Here is a 24261-nt window from a genome sequence, read left to right as displayed (position 1 = left end):
AAAATCTGTGTATTTGTATAAGTAAACACTTAAATATACCAGTTTTACAAATATGTTGTGGTAAACACAGGCTTCTATTTTTGATAACTTCAGTTATATTTCATCAATAAGGAATAATATATTTGATTTTGAATTGGCTATGCATCGAATTGCATGAAATCCAAAATAAATAACAACGCACAAAATTATAAATTTTTGCAATTGATTTATTTTTTTAAAAGAACTTTATGTAAACGAATATTAATGCAGAAAAATCCTCTGTGTAAATATGTGTGTATATAATTGAACATTTAGCATTACAATCAATGCAAAATTGTAATTTTGTTGATAACATTTTCATGGAATCAGTATATGAGTCAAACTTAGATACATATTGATTATCTTGGATTATTTAATTTATGTATGTGTTTACATGATTTGTGTCACAAAGCATGCAAATATTTTTGTTCTAGTACTGTGAGAGAGCCTCAGCAGCATTCAACAATTGGCCATTGTGAACCATGATGAGAAAAGCTAAACCAACCTATCCTGCCTCTTTATGTTCACCTACATTCTTAACTTTAGTCACTTACTGTGTCTACTCATAGTGGGTATTCACTGAACAAAGAGTACCTATCAACCTCTATAGACTACATGGGAGGCTGGGCATGTTTTTGAGCATCTCATGTATTCAGCCTTGAATGCAAGCTGTCTGGGTCTGGGATGACCCTGGGCTGAGACCCAGAAGAAGTTACTCAGGCTCTTTGTATCTCAGTTTTCTCATCTGTACAAACAAGGATAAAAATAACATATACCTCATAGTGTTGTAGTGAAGACTTAGTTCATACATTTAAAACTTTTAGGATAGCACCTGGCAAATAGAAAATGTTCTGTTATAGTAAGCTATTTTTGAAAATAACTATTGCCATTTTATAGCCCATTGAGAAGAATTAAGTGGCATCCGTTTGGACATTGAAGTGTGTACCTGACCACATGTGTTTTTAATACTGATATTTTGATTTTCATAAAAGTGGATAAGCTGTGAATAAAAAAATGTCTGGGATGTTTTTAATTGTTTGGTGTTAACTAGTATTTTATTGTTGAATTTAAAATAAACAAAAAAAAATCAACTTTCTAACTGGGATTGTTGTATTCTGGGCATTAAAATGGAAATGATTGAGATAGAATGGGGGTTATTGAAGATAGGATGTGTATCATAAATTCCAGATGAATCTTCTTAAATTCATTAGCTGAATTTTCTCTAGAAATGGAAAAAAAACTCAAGTCTATGAAATATGTGAAAGATTCCTGTGCAAAGGAATCTCTTCTGATGGCAATAACAGGTGCAATTAGATGTGACCTCTTGAAGAACGGGAACCTGAGTTAGGGTCATTCCTAAAAAGAAGTAGAGTTTTTGAATATGAGGAATAATAGGCTCAGATGAATCAGAAAAGCATGCAACACGGAGGAAAATAACTGCAAGTTACAATGAAGAGTGATATAAGAGAAAGGAGAAAAAGAAGATATGGCAAGTAGTATGGAAGATGTGAAAAAATGAAAAGTGTTATAGGAAGTGAAAATGAGGAAGAAGTTTATAAGAACTAGACCAAGAAGAAATGAGAAAGAGGAAAATGATGGAAGAGAGACTTTAGAATCTATAGAAACAGGAAGTATTATAGCAAAAAACATTGAAAAGTCACAGGAGTGAGCCTAAGGTATAAATGAGTATTTTCAGAAATAAATGATACAAATATTAAGGAAGAAAATGAAGGGAAAAATATAAAGAAACAAAAGTTGATAAAGAAATGCTGTATTGAAGTCTAAACGTTAAATGTCAGTTTCTACCAAAAGCTTATATTTCTTTAGTATTTTAATAAATTCATTACCTGTTCTTTAAAAAGATGACATGTATTAGCATTGTCCACCAATTTTCCAGTTTGAGAACCATTCTTCCTCAGTTAATCTATTGTTTATTTGTTCAAACAGTACACTAATAAACAAGCAATTATTCTGTTATTCTAAGTAAATATGTTAATCGCTTCTTAAGGTCACCTTTTCAGAGTATTACTAGGAGTGATTACAAGATTAAAGAGTGAAAAGAAATGAGCCAAGAATATGCAAATGAAATTTATATTAATTACCTTACAATGATGACAAGGATGAGTGATCTTATTTTTAAATCAGAAATCACTCCTGAACTAGCAATTCACCATTGACACTTATTGTCATGGTGCTTCTAAAATGACATTTGAAAAGATCACTGTTATAATATATGCATATGCTTTAAATATAGACATAGTATTAGCTCAACCTTCTAAAATAGTCACACATGTAAAATGATATGCCTACAACATAGATTTATTGAGTTCATTTTGCTGTCCAGCCATTAGTCAAGGCTTTCGGAATACAAAAAAAATAAAACTAAGTCACTAACCCCAATAAGTTTCTGGTTTAATGAGACAAATATCTCAAAAAACTTTAATAAAATATATGTGTTATCACAAACTGGTGAGGGTAAGACAAGGGAAGATGAAAATAATGAGTAAAGAAAAGCTCATTAGGGTAAGTGTTCTTTAAACAGGGTCTCAAACTATTTAAGAATGGGATGGCTAAATTATTCCTCACAAAGAAAAGGGCAAGCAGAGAGCACTGCAGGCAGGAAGAAACAGGGTATTTTACATGTAACAAGAGGGTCAACCAATGACAATGGAACTCTTATTTTTTGAGGGGAATTTTCAGGATCCTAAGGTTCTGTTTGGCATTCATTTAGGTTTATATCATGACTTAACCTGCAAAATTAAAGGACTAATAACACCAAGTCACTAGAAGCAATGTAATTTAATTAATCCTGAAGCCAAGATATGCTTTTTTACGTTTCTTAAAGATCCACTAGTACCTTTACATATTAATGGTGGAAAAGATGTTACATCTGGCCAAGACCTATGTATGCTACACTTAGGGAAAACAATTAATTTCAGCATTATTTTAAAGGAAAAGTTTAAAATTTTGTTCTATGTTTAATTACATCAAATTGTAATAGAATCAAATTGTAATTACATCTAATTGTACAATTCAGTGGTCAGATTGACAACATATACACGGACCATTCCATATACAAAATTTTTCAGCCTGGGGGGGAAAATGAACTCCAAATATAGTTTTGTTTAACATACAGTTATTGAGTATCTGGTATATGTGCTTGACACTGAGTGTTGCTAAAGGATAGGCATGAACTTGGATAAAATGCTGTCTCTTCATATTCTTCAAAAGAAAGAGTGCGTATAAAGCCGTATTAGAAGAGGGTGCATATGTATGAAGGGGATAAGGATAATCTAGTTGGAAAGGGCGCATCCGCATCCCGAGGAGTTGTTTCTGGAAGCTGCGTCTGCATAGTAAAACTGTCATTTATACTTATATTGTATGCTTATTTTGGGAGAGGGAACTTTGGAGAGGCTGATGGAGGTTTATGGGGTTAAAGTCATTCTTTGGTGACATCATTGACTATAATCAAAACATTTACTTCGGGGAAAAATCATCAAAGAAAAATTACATTGGAATTTTATTCAATAAGCCTAGGACAAATCCAATTAAAAGGATCCCATGATGAAATATTGGCTAGGCAAAATACAAACGCCTTAAATAATAATGCTAAACAGTACTCTAGTCTGGATAGGGAAACACAGATATGCGGCAGAAGTATTGCAAGAATAGACGTAAATATCAATTTATTTGAGAATTCCTAGAAACAGTAGGGCTACTATAATTTATAAATGAATGATACCCTGAGAGGTTATTTATCTTTATTTACCTAAGAATCATAGAGAAGATGTCTCACAGTTAAAGCCCTTGAGTACAGAAACCAGAAATACATTTCATTGTGTACGGTTCAAAATTATTATTCAAAATATGTGAGAAAGATGAACTGCTTTAATAAGCCAGAGAGGGACCTGGATAAGGAGGTAAAATATTGAGTGAAAATATCAAAATGAGCAGAATGAACTTTGCAGAGATCAAGTCATGTTGAACTATTAATCCTAAAAGCTAACAGAATACTCGACCAAACTCTTAGCCTATAGAGGAACTGAGCAACTCTTCTGAAGCAGAGAGGTTTTCTGTCCCCATTCTCAAGTGCAATAATAGCTAATACTTTAATATTTTAATGAATCTTAGCATTTTGTACAGAGATGCTTTAGTAGCTCCATAGCCTTTGTTTAATGATATATTGCAGTCCCTAGCTGGCACAGGATCTCTCTCCTTAGATAATTTGAGTAGTAAGTGTATACTTTAGAGTTTAAAAGACTAGCGGAAACTAAAGAATTGCAATATATATCTTGTTACTTCAGTTTGCCTCTCTGAAGAAGATAATATACTGATTAGCAATCCAACAGAGTTTAACAACTATTCTATTTAGGGGAAGGTAATAGAATGGTTAACTAATGATAGGCTTGTTTCTGGGAAACAAAGAATGTTACTACCACAAGTAAGGTGTCAACACAAGAGTAGTGTCCTCTAAGTCTACAGCAAATTCTTATTGAATGATTGGATAGTTTTTTGTTTGTTTGTTCTTGTTTTTCTTCTTAAAAGTAAATCTATGATTTGGGTCTCCCACCTAGGACATAAATGCAGTTTCATCTTCTTTTAACTGAGATTGAATTGGTTTTGGATATGTTCTAATGTCCATCAATATTTCCTCTCTTGTAAGAATATTTATGACAGTACATGACCTACTTTCTGAAAAAGCCTTCAGTTTAAGGTTTAGAAGTACTTCCTGCCTTTAATTATCCTTTAGAATACTCTTTGGTGTTCAGCAAACACTTATCGAGTGGTTACTGTGTTCCTTGTATTGATCTAAGCATTGGGGAATAGTATAGCTTCTGCTTTTAGCTGAATTTGGGAGATGAGACTTGCCACAGCAGAGTCAGAGGAAGAGCTATGGGAGTTCAGAGGAGGGAGCAATTACTTTCAGTTGAGAAATCAGGAAAAACTTCAAGGAGGATGTAGTGTTTGTGTGACGTCTTGGGAGGATGAGTAATTTTGGGTATTTGGAAAGATGGGGTTGGGGGGAGTACATAGAGTTGCAAGTAGAAGGCATATATAAAAACTAGCTCAGGAACAGGAAACACAGTGTATGTTCTTGAATTAACATATTTTTGATTGCACAGTTTGACTCCTTCTCTGGACATAGTACCTATCTAGAGTCATACTGCTGGTTGGCCAACTGCCAAGTGGAGTCTGTCCTTCAAAACTTAAAACTAAGAAACAAAGGCACTGAGGTAGGATGATAGAGATGAGTTCATAAAAATACCACGTGGAGTCAGGAGAGTGAAAGCTATGTTTGGTATATTTGCTGCTGAGAAGCAAAGAAAGTTTCAAGAGGTTGCCTCAATCCTTAGTAGTTTCCCAAGTCTCATCTCCAGGTTTCATGTGATTTAACTCTGTTCTGGTGCTATTTAAAGACACTATGCCCTTTCAGTAGACACTCCTTTATTTGAACTACTTGAGTGGGTTTTTGTTCCTTGAAATCAGAGTCTTGACAAACATATTATGATCAAATGGTGAGTCTAGATTGATTGGTGCCTGGAGTGCCTAAAGTGAATCAGTACAAACTGTTTTTGAGATAAATGGGGCTCAGATTATAGAATTCCCTGATGCCAATCAGTTTTTCTACTTTGGGAACAATGAAAGAATTTTTCTGAGCATGATGATGGTGACATCAGAACTATATCTTTGAAAAGTTAACTCAGCTTTAATATGCAGAATGGATTGAGGGAAGAGAGTGAAATAGACAAATTGAGAGACTGATTAGGTGATGTGATAGTGGTGTAAAGTGATGACAGTAGGAATGAAAAATGTTTTGTGTAAGTAGAATTGTCTCAGTGGGGCAACTGCTCCGATGGCAATGTTAAAAGAGGGAGAAATAAAGAATGTCTTAGGCAGTTTCTGCTTAAATGACTACCAGAAAAGGGGGCACCTTGGGCTATAAATTTAGAAATTGATTTCATGGAGGTAATATCTTGAAGTATGGGATGATAAGAGATCAATAAATGATGTAGTATAGACAGTTATGGGGATAGGGACTTGACAAAAAAACCTGGAACCTTGAGAAATGCCTACACTTTAGATAAGGTCAAGAATGAGAAACTAGATTAGTATGGAGATTTCTAAAATGTAGACGAGTTAGTGACATGAGGTTTATGTATGATAATTTGCAGCAAGATTAAGGATATGAGAAAAAAAAAAAAAAGAAAAAAAAAAAAAAAAAAAAAAAGGATATGAGAAAAAGGCCAAAGGACTTGGATGGAGTGAATCATTGGTGAAGTTGTGTCAATACAATTTCAAATGAAGTGGGTGATTATAAAGGGAAGACTACTTTCTCAAAACATTTGAAGTAGAGAAAGAGGAATGTATTGCTTGAAGGGGTAATAAGTTGAAGAAGAGATTTAGAAGAGTGAAGACTATATTGTAGGACTTTCCTGGTGGCGCAGTGGTTAAGAATCCACCTGCCAATGCAGAGGACACGGGTTCGAGCCCTGGTCCAGGAAGATCCCACATGCCGCAGAGCAACTAAGCCCGTGCACCACAACTACTGAGCCTGTGCTCTAGAGCCCACAAGCCACAACTACCAAGCCTGCGTGCCACAACTACTGAAGCCCACGCACCTAGAGCCCGTGCTCTGCAACAAGAGAAGCCTGCGCACCACAACGAAGAGTAGCCCCCCTGCTCGCCACAACTAGAGAAAGCCCACGCACAGCAACAAAGACCCAACACAGCCAAAAGTAAATAAATAAATAAATAAATTTAAAAGAAGATTATATTGTGTAGTGAGATACCTTGGAAATATTGAATATTCAAAAGCATGGTGAAAATACTCTTTAAAGCATAATGGTTATGAAGATGATAGGGAGGGTGAAAGTAGGGCACAAGTGTCAGTCTTGTAGGGTGAAGGTAAAGAAAAGAGAATGTGTCAAAATACAGATATTTTGAGGCAGGAAAATTGGAAGAATAAACAATTAATACTGAATGGCCTCAGACAATAATAGACTAGAGTATTTGCTGAAAGGAATAGGGAACTTAAGGAAAGCAGAAAAGGCAATCAGGTGGATATGAATAAATCATTGATGAGTTAGCAAGAGTTTGTAGTAAGACCAATTTGTCTAGTTTCACAATATTTTCTATTAATTTAAAGGGAATAAGGAAAATACTAAATTGAAAGAGTAGGCAGAGAACCATGAATTCTTTTAAGTATAGAATTTCTTTTTTTTAATAGCTTAAATATTTTATTTGTTTGCAACTAAGCTTGTTAACACTATATAATGAAAATGTACAAAGAATAATGTTCCAGTTTTTGGCTAGATTTAAGTCAAAGATATTCATTAATAAGGAGTCTTCAAATGTGAATATTCCAGAAACTTCTCTAAGCTATCTGATCAGGACAGCTGTCTCTGAATATTACCTTACTTTGGAAGGTACTGGCGTACATTTGAATTAAACTCAGTTTTTTTCAAAATAAGCCTTAATTTAAAAAACTATTCTATATTCAAACTAAAACAATTTTAATAGAACTTTCCTTTCCAGAAAAAATAATAAAGGAAACAAGGCATTTTGTAAAACATGGTCTTGAGCAAGTCACAGTAAAAAATAAATGTGTACTTAACTTCCACTTGCTCAAAACAGAGGCTACTTTCTGTTCCTCAGCCTTGGAAATAAGGTGAAGAACAGTCTGTAAGCAACTTGGGGCAGGGGGTTGCCCAAACAAAGCTCAAGCAATTGAACATGGACATCTCTTAAAAGAATCTGGGGGAACCTGACCAAAGGATCCAAATTCTATTTTTAGTAACTGTTACAAAGGTGAAGTGGCGCCTCCCAAGTAGCAGTGCCTCCGGGGCGTGGCCCAGCCCCATGCTCGCCTTTGTCATGCTCCCAAGCAAAGCCTGATGCCCCTGCTCCAGAGGAGACTCTTTTCCTTCGTAGAGGTTCAGTGTCCAGGGAGCTCCTTGTGTGAATGAGGTGAGCACAGACTCCACGTGGGTATTTTAAGGCTTGGAGTCAAAGTAATGTTCTAACACAGCTGGGCAGAGTCATGTGTCAAATGGTCTGTCTCGGGTTTGTTCTAATTCCTCACCACGCATTTGTAGACCTAGGACCACAGACCTTTGCTGTGTCGTCATAATCACATCTAATGTCCATCCTAACTTATGACTCATATTCTGTGCCTGGAAACAGTCCGTGTATTTAACAATAATACCTACACATAAAACAATCCACTGTTACAACTTACATGGTCACAAAACATTAATGATCTTCTGTAGACCAAGGAAATGTTCTTATCCATAATTATCGTGCATCAAATTCACAGCTAGAATCCCCAAAATCAAAAAAATGTGCACAGTACAAATAATAACAAAATACACATACACACACATACACACACTCTCACACACACTTCTTACATAACTGTACTTGGGGAAACTCCATTTGTTGAGTGCCACTGAGGGCATATTTTGCTAAACTGCTGCTCCAGGTATTTTTGTTTGGAAAATCTGTCACAGTAGGGCACAGCTGTTTTTTGGATGAGCAGAAAAGAAAGATATGCTTGTGGCAACTGGAAAGTTTTAAGGTCTTTCAAGTTGTATAAAATGGACCTGCAGAAACATTTAAGTGTTCTCAGGATGCAAAGTTGGAGCTGAAATGTGATATCAAACTAGTTGCAAAAAGTGTACAGCAGCCATCTCTTGAGGTCAAACCTGGTACCCAGATATGCAAGAAAGATTCAGGACATGTAGCTTGTTGGCCTTGTCCCATATCGTCGCATAATCTGATCATGTGTGAATTTCACAAAAGAGTCATATTGTTCTGCTGGTTTGGTATTGAGGATTTGCTCATACTCATCCCGAATTTTATCTTCATCGTCTTTTAATATGACGCTCACATATTATTCCAACTTGTCGGAGGGTAAAGGTGGGCTGGTCCTTCTTCATCCAAGAGGAACCTGGAGAACTAGGTGCTGTGAGCACTGAGTGAGGCTGACTTTGCGAAGTACAAGCGTCACTCTGATTCAGAACAACTTCTAAACGTCTCCACCGCTGATAACGACTATATTCTTGTTTTATGTTCTGAAAAATTTGCCCCGCGGTTGGAAGGCGCCGCTCGCTGCCGGGCGGGGCGGGCTGCTGCAGAGTCGGCGGTGGGGTCTGCGGCTGAAGCAGCGGCGGCAGCTCGGCGTCCGGGGGCCTGAGGCCCGGAGTACGGCCGGCAGAGGGGCGCAGCGCCGCTGCTTCGGAGAGCCGGGGCTCAGCAGCGCCGCCTCGAACTCCATGGGCCGCTTCCACGTCGCCCCGCACGACTACCGCCGAAGGGCCGGGCACCGGGAGTCGACGCGGCTGTAACTGCGGCCCAACCTCCCGCTCCTCAGCGGAGCTCGCAAGCCAAGCCGACTCCAGTGGCGGCTCCAGCACCGGCAGCCAAGTATAGAATTTCTTTTTCTACCAATATGGTGGGTGACTAGATATTCTGAAAAACACTCTCATCATAAAACATTTAGGTGCAGAAAAATGAACGCAAATAGGCTATAAAATTGATAGCTGAGATTAAAAAGTTGAGAAACATAACCAAATTAGTAAGGACACATAGAATCTGTGGCTGCTTTGGGACATTTACTTTTGCTAAGAACTAGACTTGATTTTTATAGACTCTTTGGTGAAATTAATACAATGTCTGGGACTCTTACAAAGTGACGAGTTGAAATCGAGACCCACATATAAAGCAAGAACTCTCAAATGGCTGTAATGCCAATGAAAGGGTGATAGAAAATCTAACCTGCCAGCAAAGGAAAATGACAAGATAACTTGTCTATTTTAGGCAGATTCAGAATGGAAAAATAAAATACTCTGAGAATTTGTAACCATAGGACTTCCTCACATGAATTGTAAATTAAATTTACTCTAATTTCAAGGTCCAGAGAATCCTAAGCTGAAAAAGTGAAGTGGCCCTGAGTTTATAAAACTGGAAGACATGCGACAGAAACAAATGCAAATAATCTCCCTTTAAAAAGTCTAATATGAGCACATAATAAAGTTAACCAAATGTACAAGAAATAAAGCCCCTATGAGTAAGAGTGAACAAAATTAACAAAACAGCATATGTATATTTCTAAGAACTCTTGATATTGGAATTACTTAATACAAAATATAAAATAATTGTTTTAAAATTGCTTCAAGAAATAAAATATAGATGTAAAAACCATAAACATAAAAAGGAATAAGAAACCATCAAAAATTATCAGCCCAATCATAAAAGAATAACAAGAACAACAAGAATAACAAGAAAAAGCAACAAAAGATTTGGAAATGAAAGAGATTATCATCAAATTTTAGAATGCATTAATGGGCTAAATAGAAGATTGCATTAAAAAGAGAATTTGTGGAGTTCTCTTACCATTTGGCAGAGTAAACCTCTAACATTCTAATTGTTCCAAAATGAAATGAAGCAACTCTGGACTAATACAAAAAACCAACCACTCTGAGGGCTCCAGAGTGAACAAAAAAAGGCAGATTTTGGAGGGAAGTTGAGACTTCAAGAAAAATGCTGACATAGGTTAGTCCATTTTTGTGGATTTGGCCTGAGGGTGGGCCATGTTCACAGCACAGAGAAAGACAGCTGAACTTGTAATAAAAAGCGCATTGCCTGTGCTGGAGAATGAGAAGAGTGTCCTGGAAAGGAGAGAGTATAGAAGGAGAACTCTGTGTTCTGTGTACAATCACTACCTAAGTGTCTACCTGGTCTAAAAATAGCACATGCAGGCATCCTGGCTAGAAGGTAAAAAAAAAAAATTATACTTAAAATTGAGTTGCTACCTGTTTCAAGTGAGATAGAGATTGCAATAGGAGCCTAATCAAGGTAATTGCTTGCTAAAAAATAGATCAAAGCTTGTCAGAAGAATATAACTATATCAAGATTCTCCACCACACAATTTTCACAATGTCCAGGATAAATTCCAAATTAATTAACATAAGAAGAACCAGGAAAATGGTATTATTCTCAAAGGGGAAGAAAATCAACTGCGATATCCCAAATGGTGGGATTATCATAAAAGAATATAAATTAACTGTGCTTAATATGGCATGTGCTTGTGATAAAGGATAGGAACTCTCAGCTGAAAAGTAGAAATTATAAAGAAGAAACAAATGGACATTTTAGAATTTAAAAATACAATAATATTTAAAATTTTCAGAATTCCCTGGATGAACTTAACGGAAGAATAGAGGTAACAAAGAAAAGTGTCAGTGAACCTGAAGATAGATGAATAGAAATTATCTAATTTGAAAAGGAGTGAGAACAATACTTTTTTTAAAGAGTTTCTAACTTTTTCCCAGGATGTAGAAAGCTGGAAAGAGCATCATCACTCCAGATAATCTACAAAGTCATTACTTTAGAACCCATCAGAAAACTGAGGTCTTAGGCAGGCAACTACCCTGATGTATAAGAAAATACAGGTTCTTAGAAGATGTTATTTGAGTCTTGACTTACCTACAGTAGCACATGAAAGGAAGATGGGGCCACCATTTTGGAGAATGAGAAGAATGAATGTAAAAATTAATCCTAAAGCAAGCTGAAGGAAAGAAATAACAAAATAAAAATCAATGAAATTGAAGACAGAAAAAAAAAGATATTTAAAAAAAAACAAAAGCTCGTTCTTTGAAAATATTAAAAATTAATAAAATTCTAGAAAGAGTAACCATGAAAAAAAGAGAAGGCACAAATGATTAAATGAGAAATGAAAAAAGGATATTATTATAGATCCTACAGACGTTAAAAATATAAGAAAATATTACAGTCAACTTTATGCTCATAAATTTAACAATTTAGATGAAATGGACAAATTCCTTAAAAGACACCAACTAACCAACCTTACTCAAGATTAAATAATGTGAATTATTCTATGTCTATTAAAGAAACCAAATTAATAAATAAAGTTTTTCAAGAAATAAATCTCCAGGACCAAATGGCTTCACTGGAAAATTCTAATTAACATTCAAAAACGAAATATTACTGTTTCTACATTAACTTTTCCAAGAAAAGGAAGAGAGAAAACATTTTGCAATTCATTTTTATCAGGCCAAAACCCAAACCAAACAAAGACATTACAAAGAAAGATTAATAGAACAATGTCCCTCACAAACTTAGATGTAAAAAATCCTTTGCACAATATTAGCAAATCAAACCCCACAATATATAAAAGGATAATATATCATGACAAAGAGGGATATATCCTGGTAATTCAAGCCTGATATACATTTGAAAAACAAATGATTTAATTCACAATATCAATATATTAGAGAGCAAAAAGCATATCACATTTGAAAACCAAAAATTTGTATAATTTTTTTCCAGAAATATTTCCTGGGATTTATTACTGAATCCATCTACTGATTAAGCCTTGAAATGTCTCTGTGGGAAGGTTTTATTTTTGGGTTTCACTTCCTTAAAATTATTAAACTATTCTGATTTTATATTTATTTTTGTTTTAATTTTTATTGTTTCTTTCTTGGAATTTGTCAACTTTATCAACATTTTAAATTTATTGGCAAAATATGTTTATACAACCTGTATTAGTTTGCTAGGGATGTTATAACAAAGTACTGCAAACTTGGTGTCTTAGAAATTTATTGTCTCAGTTCTGGATGCTAGGAGTCTGAAATCAAGGCATTATTACGATTGGCTTCTCCTGAAGGCTGTAAGAAAAAAATCTGTTTCATGCCTCTCTAGTAGCTTCTGGTACCTCAGTTTTTCTTTGTAAGTGGCATTCTCTCTGTTTCTTCACATTATTTTCCCTCTGTGAATGTCTGTCTCTATGTCTAAACTTCCCCTTTATATTAGGACACCAGTCATACTCTGTTAGGTCTCTCCCTAATAACCTCATCTTAACTTGACTATACCTGCAAAGAGGACTTCAACATATGAAGTTTGGGGGACACAGTTCAATCCATAACAGTATTACTTTTTAATATCTGTAGAATTAATATCTGTAATTATCCTTAATAATTAGTTTTTTGTTTTTTTTTGGTTTTTTTTTTTTGCGGTACACGGACCTCTCACTGTTGTGGCCTCTCCTGCCGCGGAGCACAGGCTCCAGATGCGCAGGCTCACGGGCCCAGCCGCTCCGCGGCATGTGGAATCTTCCCAGACCAGAGCACGAACCCGTATCTCCTGCATCGGCAGGCGGACTCTCAACCACTGTGCCACCAGGGAAGCCCAATAATTAGTTTTTAATATTTGTAGAATGTACAGTTATACCTTTTTTATTCCTAAAGTGTTTTTTTATGTTTTACATTTTACATTTATATTATTTATATTGTCAGAGGCTTTTCAGTTTTATTAATCTTTTCAGAGAATCATATTTTGACTTTGTTTATACGCCCTCTTGGATATCTGTTTTCTAAGTTACTCATCTCTGCTTGTGTCTTATGTATAATTTGCTTTTCTTTCTCTAACTTCTTGGTTAGATTCTTGAGATTTTTACATTTTATTCTTCATCACTAGTTGTCTTTGAAGGTTATAAATTTGCCTCTGACCACAGCCTGAGCTTTATCCCTCAAAAATTTCACAAAAATTTTACTTGAAAAATTGTGGTGACTTCCCTGGCAGTCCACTGGTTAAGACTTTGCCTTCCATTGCAGGGGGTGCAGGTTTGATCCCTGGTTGGGAAGCTCCCTGGTTGGGAAGCTAAGATCCCACATGCTTCAAGGTCAAAAAACCAAAACATAAAACAGAAGTGATATTGTAACAACTTCAATAAAGACTTTAAAAATGGTCCACATTAAAAAGAAAATCTTTAAAAAAAAATTGTGAAGATGGAGACAAACTAAAAGAATAATATAAGAAGTAGAGGTATCCTTTTACAAATTTTTAACTTTTTGTCTTATTTGTCCTCTTTTTCTCATCAGTAGGTAGTTCTATTATTTTCTGAACTATTTGAAAATAATTTTAAATTTTATGACAGTACTCTGAAAAAAAATAAAGCTATGTTCCTCTAATAATAAGAATATTTTCCTATTTAACTGAAACATCATCATATCCATGAAATAATTTTAAAAATTTATTTATGTAATAGTATTATTGAATATAATATTATTTTTAATTCCCTAAGGGTCCAAACATATTTATTATGGTTGTTTTAATTTTTTTACTCTAATACCCTATCTTTTTTCACATACCTCCATACATTGGAAAATGGTAAAATGTGATTTAAATTATTTCCTAATTCTTTCTTGTCATATTTCCTTTGACCCAGTTGATTATTTAGAAGTGCATTTCTTAATATCCAAACTTATGAGGAATTAAAAGTTATCTAACTTTGCACTTGGCCAGAGAACATATTCAAGATGATTTCAGTACTTTAGTTTTTATTGATACTTGGTTTTGGTGAGGCATGTGCTTAGATCTGATCAATATTTAATGTTCACTTGAGAATTTTGTTTGGCAAGAATTTATGTTCTGCAAAAAATTTTGTTCTGTAGTTGTTACCAGTAGTGGTCTATATTATGTTGGTTAGATGAAGTTTGTTAATAGTACTTTTCAAATCTTTTATATGTTTACTACTATTTGTCTGGTTATCCTTTCAATTATTGAGAAACATGGGTTAAAAATATCTTGTGGAATTATTTATGCCATTTTTTAAAGTTCTATTTTGTTATTTTATATGTTTTGAGGCTTTGCTATTAGTTGCATACAAATTTATGGATATTACATATATTTGGTGAATTAAATTTTTATATTAATAAAATTTATTTTTAGGACTTTATATTAGTACATTGTTTACTGATACTAATATAGCTATTTCTGCTTTCATTTGGTTAGTTTATACATGGTATATGTTTTTCTATCTTTTTATTCTCAAATTTTAAATCCATGCATTTTATATATCTTGTGGAAACTATTTTTCATTAATTGTTAATAAACTTTTATTAACATGTTTGCATTTTAATTAGAATATATAGAATTTTATATTTAGCAGAATAATTGGTATTTAATATCTAAATTTGCCATTGTACAATTTTATGAATTTTTCCCACCTATGCTGTGTTCCATTTTCTCACCTTTCTTAACTTATTTCGAATTGATTATTTTTATTATTCTAGTTTTCTTCCAGCAGCCAAGTAATTGTATGTGCTTTTACTATATGTACAAATTACAGTATGCATTCTTGAATTTTCATATGTGAGTTAGTACTTTTATCTCTTCCTGGGCAGCTCAAGAATTTTAAACATGTTTAATATATTTAGTCCCATTGAACTTGCAACTTACTTCTTATAGATGATTAAAAAGTTCTCAATCTTATTAATATTTTTGGAAATGCAGATTAATACTATAGTATGATAACTATACACACTTACAAGTTTGACGAACATTTAAAAAGTCCTATAGAGGATATAGAGCTATTAGAATTTTCATATGTTGCTGAATTGGTGTGCAAATTTGTATAATCACTTTGTAGAAGAGTCTGCTAAACAGTGAACACAAATGTTCATAGATGTAACATTTGGAATACTTTAATACTGGTGACAACCCAAATGACTGTCAACATTACATTGAATAAATAACTAGTGATATATTTGTATAATGACATCTTTTAAAGATGTGAAAAGTAATAATCTAGTGCTATGTGTAAAACAAGATAGATGAATCATTCAAACATAATGTTGAGCTAAAGAAGCAAACCATAAAACATTTATATAAAGTTCAAAAATAGGTGAAATATTTATGACATCCCTAAAAGGAAGTTTTTTTCTCTAAGTGGGATGGAATATAAACAGTTTTGTTGAGCATCTTAAACCATGGCGAGAAAGTCAACATACCTTCTAGTGGTTCCTATTTTCAGAGAATTTGGGAAATATAGTTTGCAAATTCTCAACCCTGGAGTCACAGAGCAGAGTACATAAAGTTGCCTTTCAGTCAATAATCAGTCCACCAGAAACTTTTTTGTTTATTTTTTTCAGATGATTCTATTTCCCAGTCACATAGATACAGAGGCTATCTTTAAAACTTCTCCATCTCTGATCGTTTATAGTAAATGAACTTTTCTTACTCACTAAACAGATTTTAATTTAAAAATATTTAGAGGTACCAGTTATGGCAAAAACAAAAAACAAAAACAAACCACACTATGCTATGTACTGGGCAAGAAGGATTGTAAAGATAAATAAGATATTGGTTGAAAATGACATTTTAAATTTTAATTCATTCCATAGCTTAATCCAAATAGCACGACTCACCCCCTATAAAAAGCAGCAATGTGGTAACAAACATATATCTTAAACTTCTATGTTTTACTTATTCTTTTAAATAAAAAAATATTGTGCTTCATAAAATGCTTTTTGAATCCATCATTCTGAGTCTAAAATATGAACACTTTTAATTAAACATACTTTGATACCAGGCAGTGTATTTTAAAATGTTTTCTTAATAGTAATATAATTTCCACACAAAATTATAAATACTTAGGGATTGTGACACTGACTTTTTTTCATTTGCATTGCTCAAGCATTATGCATTATTCTTTATAGACCCTTCTGTTCTTATCAGTGAGGTTGCTTCCTTTCAGGAATATGTAATAGGAAATATCATTGTGACTTTAGTTTGCATGAGATCCCAAAAAGTTCTACACACAAGCACATTCAGTTAGTGAAGAGACTTTTTTATAAATCAGAACTTAGAGTCAATTAGACATACTAATTTACTTGAGTTTAGTGTTACTAAATTAAACTTATCGTTCTTGGCAGTAGGGAATACACAGGGATAGGATATGAGATAAATACATAAAAATGGTATATAAATTTCATTAGAAATGTGTTAATCAGTTGTTGTATTGGTCCATTAAAGAGTGAGATTCTACTCATGTGTGAGAAGAAGAAAGATTGTTTAGATCCACTGGTGTGATCAGCGATGGCTGCGAACTTGGAGCATGCCAGCTGCGCTTCACTTAGACATTGTCATAAAATATAAGCGTAGGAAAAATGCTCAAAGAGTTTTAATTTTATTGAAATCACATAGCAGACAAAAGAAAAGGAAACAAACAAAAAACCATAGGCTGATTTGCTACTATAGATTTTTTTTCCCATTCACCAGTATGGAAATTTCTTTTATTCATTAATATTTATCTTTGAGGCATATGTATAAGATATTACTTCAGCTTTTAAAATTTTAGTTAGCATGTTATGAATAAAGTATTTGCCCTATCTGCAATTTTTTCCTGTACTGTATCTCTAATAGGATAACTAATTTGAATTTTTTTCTTAACTCAAGGGCCCCTTTTATAGTATGATTTAAAATCCCTTACAAGTCACTTCATAATTTCCAGCTCTTTCATGTTGTAAGTGTACTTTATCCTGCTCTTCTTTCTGCTTGCTTCTTAGACTTACGCAGAACATGAGTTAACCCATATTTTAATAATCTCCTCTCTTAAGGATTTCATGTAAAAGAGCAACTTTAACTTAGTACTCTAAAATGATACCACTAAACGGAAAACTTTAAAGACTTTATAGTGATTAATATCTAGTTATAAGCAAAAACAATGACAAACTATACTGGAATATCTGACTTTTTAAGTCTAAAAATTTCAACAATAAAAATATTAATTATGATAGAAATATATATTGCTTTTTGAATGTGAAACATTTCAGAATCTGAAATATTTTTACATTCTTTTTTTCATTTGAAGTTTATAAGTTAACAGTGCTTACAGTTTTGTTGCTTCCAACTTTATATTTGTTCCTTTCCATATTTTAAAAAAGTGAGCTAAGCTCAGGTTTGTTAAATGGTCTTTCTGATGAAACTGAGGAAAACAGAATTTCCAGTGATTAGATTACAATATTATGCCAGAGGACAGTTGTTCTACCCTTCTTTATGAAGTAAATTAAGATCTCTGCTGGAATGACCTCAGATGTCTGTCCTTCTTGCAAAAAGGTGATGCTGAAATTCATTTGAGGCCTTTTATACTTTATATCTATGACAATTATTAATAAACCTCAGTGTGTACTGGTTCTGAAAGAGAGAAAATATGAGAAGTGGGTGAGAACCTAGGAATGTAGAGAAAACTATGCAACATCTGTGAGTGAAGACAGAGAAACGTGCTGTGTAGGAGTAGCTCCAAAGTAAATTAAGATGCTGATGGAGAAGGAAGGAAATAATGAGCTAACTTCATTTATGAACTTTATTATTTTTAGCAACTGTATAACTTTTTTAGATGCTCAATCTTTAATATTCTTCTCTAATTACTAGAATATAAACCTACAGAAAAACCTCAAATATTTGGTATAGATAGATAAGACAGAGCAGAGCTTGTTAAAAGAGAGTGGTGTGGGGTTACAGTGACTTGTCTGAAGATAGTGCTGAAATCTGACGTGGAGAACATTACAGGTGGATAGAAAGATGGAGGAAGAGGCATAGGTTTTTAGTTTAAGATAATTTTCAAGTGGATGAATTTTGAGTTCAGCTGAGAGATTAAAAGAAAAGATTCTAGTTTATCTGTCACAATCAAATGTGCTTCAACAAATTCTAATTGAAAAAAACTCATTTCACCTTCCAGATTATCAGGAATAATTTCAACCAGGAATGATAGTATATAATATCCATTTGTCATGACTTCAGAGTTCTGTGCTAAAGGGACAACTTGCTTACTGTGGTGATCCCTATTTGATACTCACCCAACATACCATAACCTTTTACTTATAACTTGTCTAAATACTTGGAGGTTTATAGCTTCTTTTAAATTCCCTCCTTTTGGGCCAGTGTCTGGTGAGACTAATCTTTTTTTTTCCCCTAATGGGTTTTTCATAACAATTTATCTACATATTCCACATCACTTCATTTTCATGTGCTTGTCTGGAATCTACATAGCATTGGTTACAAATGAACTATCAAAATAATTAGGATTAGACCAATTCTTAACTTTCTGCAGTGTGCCCCCTCAATTGCCTATAGACGTTGTCAAATGTTCAAAGGCATTATCATCTATCAGTTGATAAGATAATGTTGAATCTACAGAGATTTATATCAAGTAGAATATGTGTAGTTGTATTATTTTTAATTAATTAATTGATTAATTTTGGCTGCGTTGGGTTTTCATTGCTTCACGTGTGCTTTCTTTAGTTGCGGTGAGCGGGGGCTACTCTTCCTTGTGGTGTGTGGGCTTCTCATTGCGGTGGCTTCTCTTTGTTGCAGAGCATGGGCTCTAGGTGTGTGGGCTTCAGTAGTTGTGGCATGTGGGCTCAGTAGTTGTGTCTTGTGGGCTCTAGAGCACAGACTCAGTAGTTGTGGTGCACAGTCTTAGTTGCTCCACGGCATGTGGGATCTTCCCGGACCAGGGTTCGAACCTGTGTCCCCTACACTGGCAGGGGGATTCTTAACCACTGCGCCACCAGGGGAGTCCCTGGTAGCTGTATTCTTATTTTCACTTTTTCCTTTCCCCAAGCATTATAACACTATGCATATTTACATGCAAATTCTGAATCATTAGCAAACACTTTTGTGAACTGTATACACTAATGTTAAACCTTTTCTTAGAAGAACTATGCATTTATATAATGAAACTAATCCTGATAATAGAAATTTAAAAATGAATTCTTAAGTAATATTTAAATAGATGAATCTCATCACAGCAGGTAGAAATTTCTCTATTAAGTTAGACTAGTACTTTTTTATGCTTCTCAAAAAAAGTTTATCTTCTCTCTTCATTTTTTTTTTATCAGTGAGTTGCCTATTAAATTCTTGAATTCTTGCCATAGAAATTTCATGGACGTCTGTGGAAACTATGAAGAGAGATGAATTATTTTATAATAAAAATGATGAGTTCAATGATACATTTGTTTAAGCTAACAAACAGAATGGCTTCTTGGTATGCTGTAATATGGTGTGATGACACTTCATGTTGTATATATGTGTGTGGATGTGTGTGTTGAGAGTGGTGGGGAAAGGGTGAGAGCAACCACTTCCACAAACCATTCCTATCCAGAAATTTTCAGAAGCTTCAGTGTTTAATCAATTTACTTGAAAAACATCTGTAATATTTCTGTTTCCCAGACTTGTGGGGGTGGAGTCATTAGCGCCGTCTTCTACTATGATTTCAAAATGATACAATATAGTAACCATTTCAGTCATACTGTTTTCTCTGTAAATGCCATCCACGTTCTTTGTCTTCCTTTTCTGAGTCTCTCTCTATTTCTGTTTTGTATTAATTTTCATTTAAAATTTTAATATAGCTCTTTTTAAAATAAGTGTTGACTAATATTTGCTTACGGTGAACGCTAGTTCAAGTGAAGTCTTTCACGCATTGTATACATGTATTAATGTATATAAACAACATAATTATGGTAATTAGTAAGCTGCATTTTATCTTAGAATGTTTCTCAGTCAAAAATCCTGTCATTTAGGGCTTCCCTGGTGGCGCAGTAGTTGAGAGTCCGCTTGCCATTGCAGGGGACACGGGTTCGTGCCCCGGTCCGGGAGGATCCCACATGCCGCGGAGCGGCTGGGCCCGTGAGCCATGGCTGCTGAGCCTGCGCATCCGGAGCCTGTGCTCCACAGCAGGAGAGGCCACAACAGTGAGAGGCCCGCGTACCAAAAAAAAAAAAAAAAAAAAAAAAAAATCCTGTCATTTAAAAAGGCTATGTTCATTTATTTATTTATCTTCTAATGCCATTGTATTTAAATTTCCTATTCTAATATGCTTGCTTTAGACTGGACTCCTAAGGAGGCAGAAGAACAAGGGGTATGGAATTAAGGAACAATATGAAGTCAGGGAATTGAAAAAGTAAAAATTCCAGAGAGAGGCTGAGCAAACAAGAAAAGAAGTCAAACAAGGAAAGAAGTATTCCCTGGGGGGAATGTGGAAGATAGGCCAATCATCGATTATAATTATGTCACTCTGAGAATGTGTAAAGCACATGTGCCATCTGTCACTCTGCTCAAGCCGTCACATCAGTGATCTGATAGGTACTGCTGTTTCCTCAGAGGGGTTTCTTTTAATAACTCATGATGAAAGAATATGGCGGGATACTCCGAGGAAAAGAATGGATATTTGGGGGGAAATTGTATCAGTGGAGACTATGGTCTCCAGCATCCCAGATCCCCGCGGTATGATTCACCTCTCTGTAAGGAGCAAGTAGAATTTGTTTGTGTCCCATGCTAGTCTGGTTACATCCACCTGATAATTTGAGTTCAGGAAAATAATACCATTGAAGGGATATATATATGTATAAAATGTATGATTTTGAAATACTTTTATAAGGACATTATAACCAAAAATGACTTTGCTAAACCTGATTTTTAAATGTGACTAAGTTTTATTTGTGTTAGGAATTGTAACTGATAATAATCAATAGGTAACACACATTGTCTGAGTAATGAAACATTTTAATGAGTGAACTAGGTCCCCATATTTTGGTTAATATGCTCTTGAGAAGGTCCTTATTGTTGACAGTACAATTAAATTTTTTTTAAAAAAGTATTTAACTTAAAATGTTCATGGTAGGCATGAAAGAATGCTCTTTCATTTTTCACATCCTCGTCTTTGTATATTTTGCTTCTAGTCATCTGAAATTACTTTTTAATAGGATGCTTATATTGCTTATCTCTTACTTTCTCAGTGAAATTTTTCCCAATAGTTTTTAAAAACTATTGAGTTTTTAAAAACTCATTCAGAGAGGGTCCTTCTGTGAAAATCAAGGGAAAAGAGATACTTTAACTAGAATGACTGACCCAGAAACTGCACCTTAACTTTCTGCTAAAGACTGTTTAACCACTAAGTCCACAATGAGCAGAAGTTTTGTGAATACCTCTGTTCTGAACATTTGTGAATGTTCAGAAGGTTTTGGCCCTTTCTTTTTTTTAAACTGCTTGGTGAGTCTGATATCCTTATGGTAAGTTTATAGGGACCATGACAGTCTCCTTGTTGCATATCCCATTTTCCCCCCCATACTTTCTCATTCAACCTCTAACTTACAGCATCCAAAGTAACCTTGACCATGCCTGTATGCCATTTAGTGCTCTATGTTTGCTGTTGCTTATCTGGTGTGTGTGTGCATGTTTGTGTATTTATGTATGTGACATACATAAATTCTAAAACTCTGAATTATTTTTGTAGTAGTTAACATTTTAAGATGCTGAGGTTTCTTCTTTCCACACTCCCTATAACTTATTGTTTTTCATCTACTCTTCTTTTGGCAGTGATAGCATTCCATAAGCTCCATTATGAGTTTGAAGTTGATACAGTTTAAGAAAAATAATTCAGTTGAAAAATTCATAATAAGGAGCCGAGTAGTGCAAGTTGAATACAAGCCGTGATTTCCAAGATCCAAATAACTCTGAAAACTAATTTTTTTTTGTCTGCAAAACCTGACCTAATTTGGCTTCAAATTTTGACTTCAAAGAATGACATTGGTTTATTTATAGTCTTTACTTATCTTGCTCAGTCTGAAAATCCATACAGTTTTCTATAGCATTTTTAGTGTGTTGGATCTGGGGATGCTGTCCCAGATTCTGCTAGGGTGCTGCTTAATAGGCAGTAAATGCATTTTATTACCTTTTTAGTATTTAGAAAAAATACAGCATTTGAAAACCCATCTGACCTCAAGAAGTTCAAATAAAGAACTGTGGACTGAAAAACTCTGGTGAGAAAAATCAGCAATATATTTTTAAATTGAGTATTTAGTTGAAAGGACTTTAATGCCTCAATGGAGTCATCAGAACTATTACTTCAGTGCTTTTCTTTCCATCTCATTTCATAATAGGTAACATCTTAGCAGTGTGGAGAAATCCCTTGCCTAGTGGAGAGAAAGGAGATGGGGTAGAACATTATAATAAAAATAATAATCTATAGAACAGTGATCTAGAGAACAGATTATTTTCTCCTTGTTTTTCTTTCTCTTCCTTTATCCCAACATTTTACATTTTACTATGGAAAGAATGCCCATGAAAACAACACTGTATCAGATTTAATGTTGTAATGTATTGCAGTTTGTATTGAAAAAATTAAAATATAAGAAAACAAAAACATATTTGATATGTAGATTGATTAAATTAAATACAACAAACATTTAAAAACACTAAATGGACCTTTTCTTCAAAAAAGAGCATGTGTCTGCATGAAATTTTGCATGCATTAAGAAGAAAGTCAGTCTCATTGAATCCCTTCAAGTAATCTATGAAGAACCTTGGTCCTAAAATATGCCTGAGATTGTGCAAAGGATTGATGCAGGTTCTGCACCATGGTTCTGGTCATTGAAATATTCCAAGTCTAATAGAGGATACAGACAATTAGATGAATTACACAGTGTGATACAACAATTCTTATAATTAGCATAAGTACAAAGTGATATTGTACCACAAAGGAAGGAATAACTGACACTTCACAAGGAGGTTTTCGTGGAGATGACATTTTATTGAACAATCACAAGAGGGATATTGTAAAGAAATATGAGGGAGGAAGCTTGGAGGAGTCTGAGAATAGCTGAACTAAAAAGCATTGTGTACTCTTTCCAAAGACAATGTTCTAAATTCAGTGACTGTATTTTCAGAAACAAAACAGAACAAAATTTTAGTTTCTCAGTCTGGTTTTCCAGAATCCATTCATTTGTTCAGTAAATATTTGCTGAATATCTTTCCTGTTCTCTGCTAGGTCTTAGAATGTGGAGCAAAGTGACACAGTGTTTGTTGCTAAGGAGTTCATTGTCCCATTAGAGAGCCAAATAAACAATCAATTGCAGCATGACTTACAGGGACTGGGCACTGTGGTGACATTTTGGCTACTGAGCAATGCCTAGTCATCTCCTAAATTTCCACTGAAATAGCCCTGAATGTAGATACACAAATCTGGGCAACAATGCTACAAACTAAAGAGAGGAACTAAGTTGGTGTCTGGAGAGATTTACAGATACCTCTGTACTATACCTGCTCTGCCTTCTGACCCAGAACATCCCAAATTGCTGTCTCTAAATCTGGGACTCAAGGATGTTGTCAGGTAGAATTGCACTGGAACTGTCAGAGCTGGCCAGAATCAGGCTCATTTCTTAAAACTATTTCTCTCACATTTTTTTTTTAGACACGCCATGCGGCTTGCGGGATCTTAGTTCCCCAGTGAACCCATGCCCCTTGCAGTGAAAGTGCAGAGTACTAACCACTGGACCACCAGGGAACTGCCTACATTTTCTTATTCTATATTGGTTTTAAGACTATAACTCCTAGGATTCAATATGTATCAGTCAGTGTTCTTAGTGGCAAGCAAGAGAA

At 34.5% G+C, this 24261-nt stretch overlaps 1 pseudogene; it reads right to left on the bottom strand.

Annotated features, from left to right (window-relative positions):
• Positions 1-8387: 8387 nt before the first annotated feature.
• Positions 8388-22000, bottom strand: LOC137228716 (akirin-1 pseudogene; annotated as a pseudogene).
• Positions 22001-24261: the final 2261 nt, after the last annotated feature.

The sequence above is a fragment of the Pseudorca crassidens genome, chromosome 8, assembly GCF_039906515.1.
Source record: "Pseudorca crassidens isolate mPseCra1 chromosome 8, mPseCra1.hap1, whole genome shotgun sequence".
NCBI classification, from domain to species: Eukaryota; Metazoa; Chordata; class Mammalia; order Artiodactyla; family Delphinidae; genus Pseudorca; species Pseudorca crassidens.
This window is presented reverse-complemented; position numbering and strand designations above follow the sequence as displayed.